Source organism: Amphiura filiformis, chromosome 15 (genome assembly GCF_039555335.1).
Source record: "Amphiura filiformis chromosome 15, Afil_fr2py, whole genome shotgun sequence".
Classification (NCBI taxonomy): Eukaryota; Metazoa; Echinodermata; class Ophiuroidea; order Amphilepidida; family Amphiuridae; genus Amphiura; species Amphiura filiformis.
The window spans coordinates 31,209,221-31,215,336 of record NC_092642.1 but is presented as its reverse complement, the minus strand read 5'-3'; the positions used below and the strand labels follow the sequence as shown (position 1 = coordinate 31,215,336).

General features: G+C 35.7%; 2 non-coding genes across 2 annotated transcripts; both read right to left on the bottom strand.

Annotated features, from left to right (window-relative positions):
* Nucleotides 1–2,803: 2,803 nt before the first annotated feature.
* On the bottom strand, nt 2,804–2,877 carry Trnat-ggu (transfer RNA threonine (anticodon GGU)). Its single transcript has one exon. It is a non-coding gene; the product is annotated as a tRNA-Thr (tRNA).
* Nucleotides 2,878–3,099: 222 nt separating this feature from the next.
* Nucleotides 3,100–3,173, bottom strand: Trnat-ggu (transfer RNA threonine (anticodon GGU)). The gene has a single exon. It is a non-coding gene; the product is annotated as a tRNA-Thr (tRNA).
* Nucleotides 3,174–6,116: the final 2,943 nt, after the last annotated feature.

Here is a 6,116-nt window from a genome sequence, read left to right as displayed (position 1 = left end):
CGTGCAAATGAGTGGATTAACCTGTATTAGGTATGACGATTAACATTTCAGGGACTTCGTGGGGTTCATTTTAAATTTTGGACTTGGGTGGTTTTTTTAATCATATACAAAGACAACAATGTTAGAATGAGATTACCACTAGTAAGATAATACAAAATAAAGCACACAGGTATGTATAATGTTGATAAGCATTCTGCCATGTAATTTAAACCATATATACACTTTCCTTTATTAAACCCATTTTTTTTCAAAAGTCACCCTCTATCAATGAATGTGTTACAAGTGAACTTTTATACATACTGGATTTCAATCAATGTATTACAAGACTCAAATCATGGAATTGGGTGGTTCTTTCATACATGCTATTTTCATATGTTCAATAGACACAGAGGATGAATTTGAGTTGTTCTTTCATACATATGACAGGCCTATGTATAGCAGCAATTTCCCATGCGTAACTCAATTTAGCCAACGTATGGACTTGGGTGGGTTTTGTATTCATATATTCAATTGTAAATACCTTTGGCTGTAACTTTAAGTGAACTTGACGCCATCGATCCAAAACTTGCCTATGATGACTTTTAGTTCTCGGAAAAGGACGTACTGAAAATGACGACGTCATCTAAATAGCATAAAACAATCATAGCCCTTTGAAATGGTACTGGTGCGTGATGTAATCTAAGTGGCATTATTTGAGACCACCGTGCTTTACAAACGCTGTGTGTGGCTGAGCTTTCTTTTAAGCACATTTACCAATATCCAGAGCTAGAGGCAAGGTCCAGAGTTGAGAAATACAGGTTTGTGAGCTCCAAAACTATCCAGTGCGTAGGTGTTTGAAAGCCTTAAGGTTAGCCGAGAGTTTTTCATGCGCTTGATTTCAGAGGGCGTAAGTTCATAACAGAAACAGCCATGCAGAAAATGAACAAGCGTACCGGGACGTAGGCCTACTTACAATAGAATATCGATCCACGGTCAAGACATGAAAAGGCTATGAAACTTGGCTTAGCTCGTGCCCGGAGCTCGGATGCCGGGGGGGGGGGGGGGGGGCACAAGCCGGTTCGGCAATTTTCACAAGGATTTGATAAATTCTTAAATTGATTGGGGGCACTTCGTCAAGCTACGCCCTGGAAAATGTGTTGATTTTGAATTTATAGGCCCTACTAATAGCCTTGATATCTTTGGTGAAATCAATGCTGCTATTCCCCTGATTACAATGTAAGGGTAGGCAACAACAACAATATCAAAAAGCAATTATTTGTAAATCGAATTTGGGATGAAAATCAACAGACAAATTTCTGAATTATATAAAGTGAAAAACAATCAATCACGATTCACTGCACTCAGCGAATCAATCAAATAAAAAAAAAAAGAAAGGAGCAAGAAAGAATAAAAAAAAAAAAAAAAAGAGAAAGAAAGAGAGAGAAAGAAAATGAACGAAAAAGAAAGAAAGAAAGAAAAGAAAAAAAAAAAGAAATGAAAAAAGAAAGGAGAAAGAAAAGAGGAATATTAGATTCCCAGTCCAACGCGCTATCCACTCGGCCATAGATCAGCTTATGCAATTGACTGTTCTCAAAGCGGATGATATAACTATACTTGGATGCAATTACATATGATTACAATCGCGTCCGCATTATGGCTCTTAGAATAAACACGCATGTCGGCGCTGAAATTTTGAACGAACTGATGGAGGAAAACCTCGTTTTTGCAAAACTAGCTTCAATTTGGAGTGAAAATCAAATGGAATAGCAATTGGCAGAATGTTGAGAAATAATGTAGGTATTCAGATGTCTAAATTAACGTCTCGTAATCAAGATATCGATAATTTCACAAACCAGCTTTTTCTCAAGCAAATTCTCCAAAATTTTCCCCCAAAACGGGCTTTTAAAATTTAATCGGTACTGTATTTAGTTCTTCCCCATGGCAACATTATTTCTTTGATCGATTTCTAATACAATACGAAAAAGAAGAAAACAATCGCTCGGTGTGGATTTATACGGAGCGCACATTTGAAAAAAACCTCATGGAACGTGTTTTTTTTATCTTGTGAACATGGTGGGTAAAAATGCTTTAAACGAAGGATTTTCAAATTTATTCTAATAATTTGTATATAACACACACAAAAATGTTAAGCTACATCCAATGCACCAACATTTCACTCGCTGCGATATTTGATTACTGAGAAAACTCTGTTTTAGAGAACAACTTTATACGTCTTTTATACGTTTTTTATACGTCTCTTTGTGTAACCTTAACTCACTTTTTGGCCATTTTGAGATTTTGGTACCAAAATAATCACCAACACCCACAGATACATTAAGCCACAAATATTTGACTCAATAAAACTTCGTATTGCAGATATTACACAATTCTACTTAGCCACGTCTCAATAGAGCAAATTGCATATTAGCCTGAAAGCTTCAACTCTGAGTTAAGGCTTTTTGGCCCCAACTGAATTTAGTTCAGACAATGAGATAAGTCTTTCTGGCCTGCACAATGTCTATAGTACCTCTCTCATTCTACCCCATAAAAGACACAATTGGTCCTATTTTGAGCCTATTAATGTTTCAGAGCAACACATGTAGCAACCTTCATTGTACTTGATATTAACAATATTATGCTGAAGTACTGGACACTTGACATTAATCCAAGAATTATTTGTGATATTGAAGTATACATAACTATAATAGACAACTAAATGGTCATGGGCTTGTCTGGTAATTATAAATAAAGTATAATAACATATATGAGAAAGGTTTTAACACAAGTCAACACATACATAAATGACAGCCAGTGAAAAAATTCACTGACTATCCAGGATTTGAACCTGGGACCTTCGGATCACCGGACCGATGCTCTACCAACTGAGCTAATAAGTCAGATGGAGAAGAGCAGTGATGTTATTATCTATAGGCCTTCAGTTCAATACCCGCCCTCTATCATCTTCTCATCCAAGAAGCTTTAAGAAAGAGGTTTGGAAATCATTCCGAAATCATATTTGAGACGGAGAAATAAAGTTTAATCTATGTGGTAAATTAAATATGAGAAAGGTTTTTAACACAAGTCAACACATACATAAATGACAGCCAGTGAAAAAATTCACTGACTATCCAGGATTTGAACCTGGGACCTTCGGATCACCGGACCGATGCTCTACCAACTGAGCTAATAAGTCAGATGGAGAATAGCAGTGATGTTATTATCTATAGGCCTTCAGTTCAAGGTTTAATAATATTAAATTCCATTATTCTTAATCATAATTGACATTTGTTATATTGAATAGGCATTCCTTGTATTAAGTCTTTCTGGCTTTCAACCCTCGATTTATTATATTGTGTAACAAAACATACAATGTTCAATTCTAGACCTGAGCAATACCAACAGCTCGTATCACCCTAATATACATATATTTAGCTATTTTTAACATAGAATTTCGTTTCTATATAAGTTTATAATTTTTTTCTGCTTTTTTTGTGGTAATTTTAATTCTATAAACTGTGTATTTGTGTGCAAATTGAGGGCGCTATTTACATTTATTTTAAATTTAAATTAGTCAAATAATATGAGTTATTCCTTACATTTCATAATGAAATGTTTTTTGAAAAACTCCTTGGCATTGGTTAGTCTTTTCTGACGTTCTAATTCCATTATACAAAGATGTCAACACAATAAATAGCGCCATCAGTGTTCACCGTTACTTAAAAATGACTACAGTTTTACATGCCATCGAAAAATCGTGGTGTATTAATAATATCAGGCAAACAAATTGTCACTGGCACATAAACCATGTGATTTCTTAAAAGCGAAAGTAAAACGGTAAATACCTTCGGTATCATACATACAGGGAAACTCCAAGGGCTAGTTGATTCCGGATTAATATCTTGATCCAACAGTTTTGGATCATTATCAACTTGTTTACAATCTACTGGCGATGAATGTATTTCATTTATCGATATATTATTCAAATCAGGAAATTTAATTATTTTCTTTGATACTTCGGGATCATTATACTCGGAACCTCCACCATTAATTTTGTGATAATGACATTATGGGTTAGGGATCATCAGCGTTTTAAAGAGGTACCGGGAAAAAAAAAAAAAATAGCTGGGGTTAGATCTTTTGTTTAGTAAATGGAACTGACAGGTTAAGCTTAGTGCGGTAGACGTCACCTTCTTCTTGGTAAACCGGTGGCTCATTTCATCTCTTCTTGTTTGGCATGGAATCCGTAAGGTTTCGTGTACCTCAAATCAAAACCGTGTTATCAGAGGTAATTACGTACAACCGTAAATCACGTCAAGAAACAACAAAATAAATTATGTTTGTATACACCAATCCGAGAAGCGTTTACTGTATTTGGCCCTCTATTGACGGCAACACAGATGTACCAGAGCGGGAGATTTAATTCGTAATTCAATACTCATGATTGTGTATTGAATATCACTGTTGTGTACAATTCCCGGGTACAATTCTGTATAGCACACAATAAATAATGGATGGAACCCCCGACCTCGGGACACCGCAGTTTTACATCGGGGACACCGCAGTAATGGCGAAGTCGGATAGGTGTATAGGCCAGCATGATTATGTTTGTATATTTAATCGTCGGTCGCAACACATAGTGGCGTAGAGTGATTTTCCACATTTTCCGTTTCACATAGTGGCGTATAAGTTTAGAGCTAGCTATTATCCTATAATTAGGGATGACCAATGAACCATCAACTTGATTAGAACACTCCCATAGACATGCAGGGAGCTCAACTGTGCACTGCTTGCACATACATTTCTAAATTGATCTCATTCTTTTATTTTTCAATATTTTTCTGTAAAATTTGGGGAAGTTACTGCCAATTATATTTTGTAACTATCTTGCAAATTACAGCAACATAACTTATTTTGTTTTTCTGTAAGTGCGAGTCAAAATTGGTCCATCGCCACAGTGCGCTTAATTGCCAGTGGCTGAGTTTAGCACTGCTCAAGAATGGCACAAAATATTCAAATCAGTAAGATCAGGTGAAAAACGTGGCCTACTGAGCTGTAATTTGGCAGAGTTGCCAGTAATACCTCTATCATACCCTCTGTAAAAAGGTTAAAAAATTGAACAAGTAGATCTCGAGTTACAAATTAAATCACCAGCTTCCGTTTAGAATTTTTATATTCCTTTCAAATCATGTTAAGAAGACACCTTTCTGAACATAAATGTGAAGTTTCGTGCTCATTCGATGTATTGTTCACCTGATCTTAACCCTAAACGTTTTCTTATATTTAGGCCTATAACATCTACAACTTGCTGCTGGCTATACCTTGTTTAGGACTTTCAAAAGAAGTACCTGAATGTGCAACCATAACTGTTTCAAAATAGCCCGCGATAGTCATGCAGGTAACTCCGAGGTCAAGCATTGAATTGGTTTGAACAAAGATACTCATAATGTATTGAGTGCTACTTTGGTTTGAATGAGGAATACTACAGGAATACACATGAGCATGATGAGGATAATCTCTATTGTTGTGAATGAGTCAATGACCTTCAAAACTTAAGATTTTGTTTACATACACCTACTAATTGGTCATATTAAACCCAATAACATTGAAATTCTTGGTTGTGAAAAAAAAGGTCACCTACTTAGTGCAATTTTGATTTTGTGCCATATCGGCTATCTTGGATGATTTTTGGCAAATGTCCTCTAAATGCATGATTTCAATGCCTTGGTTTGAAAAAATAAGTTATGCCAGTGACTAGTTAAGTGCCATTTCATAAGAAACCCTTTGATACTTTCACAATATGCTTGTTTCATGTTTGCAAATATGTTAAAATAAAGAAATATATAAAGGTAAATATATGCTTATGCCAATTTTGCTCCCAACTGCTATTTTTGGACCTTGTCATTTTATTTCGTTCCAATGACCGGTCAGAATGGGAAACTTTGATAATTCATAATTCGAAAAGTTTTTGACCGATTTTGACCATTATGCAAATATCAGCTGATGACAGGAAGAGAGCAAAGGCAGATGGAGGAAAGGAAGAATGGGCACGCTTAAACAAAGAGGTCTCCAAAAGTGTTAAGGAGGACAAAAGAAACTACATCGAAAGGAAGTGTGTGGAAATGGAAAGATGTAAGGGT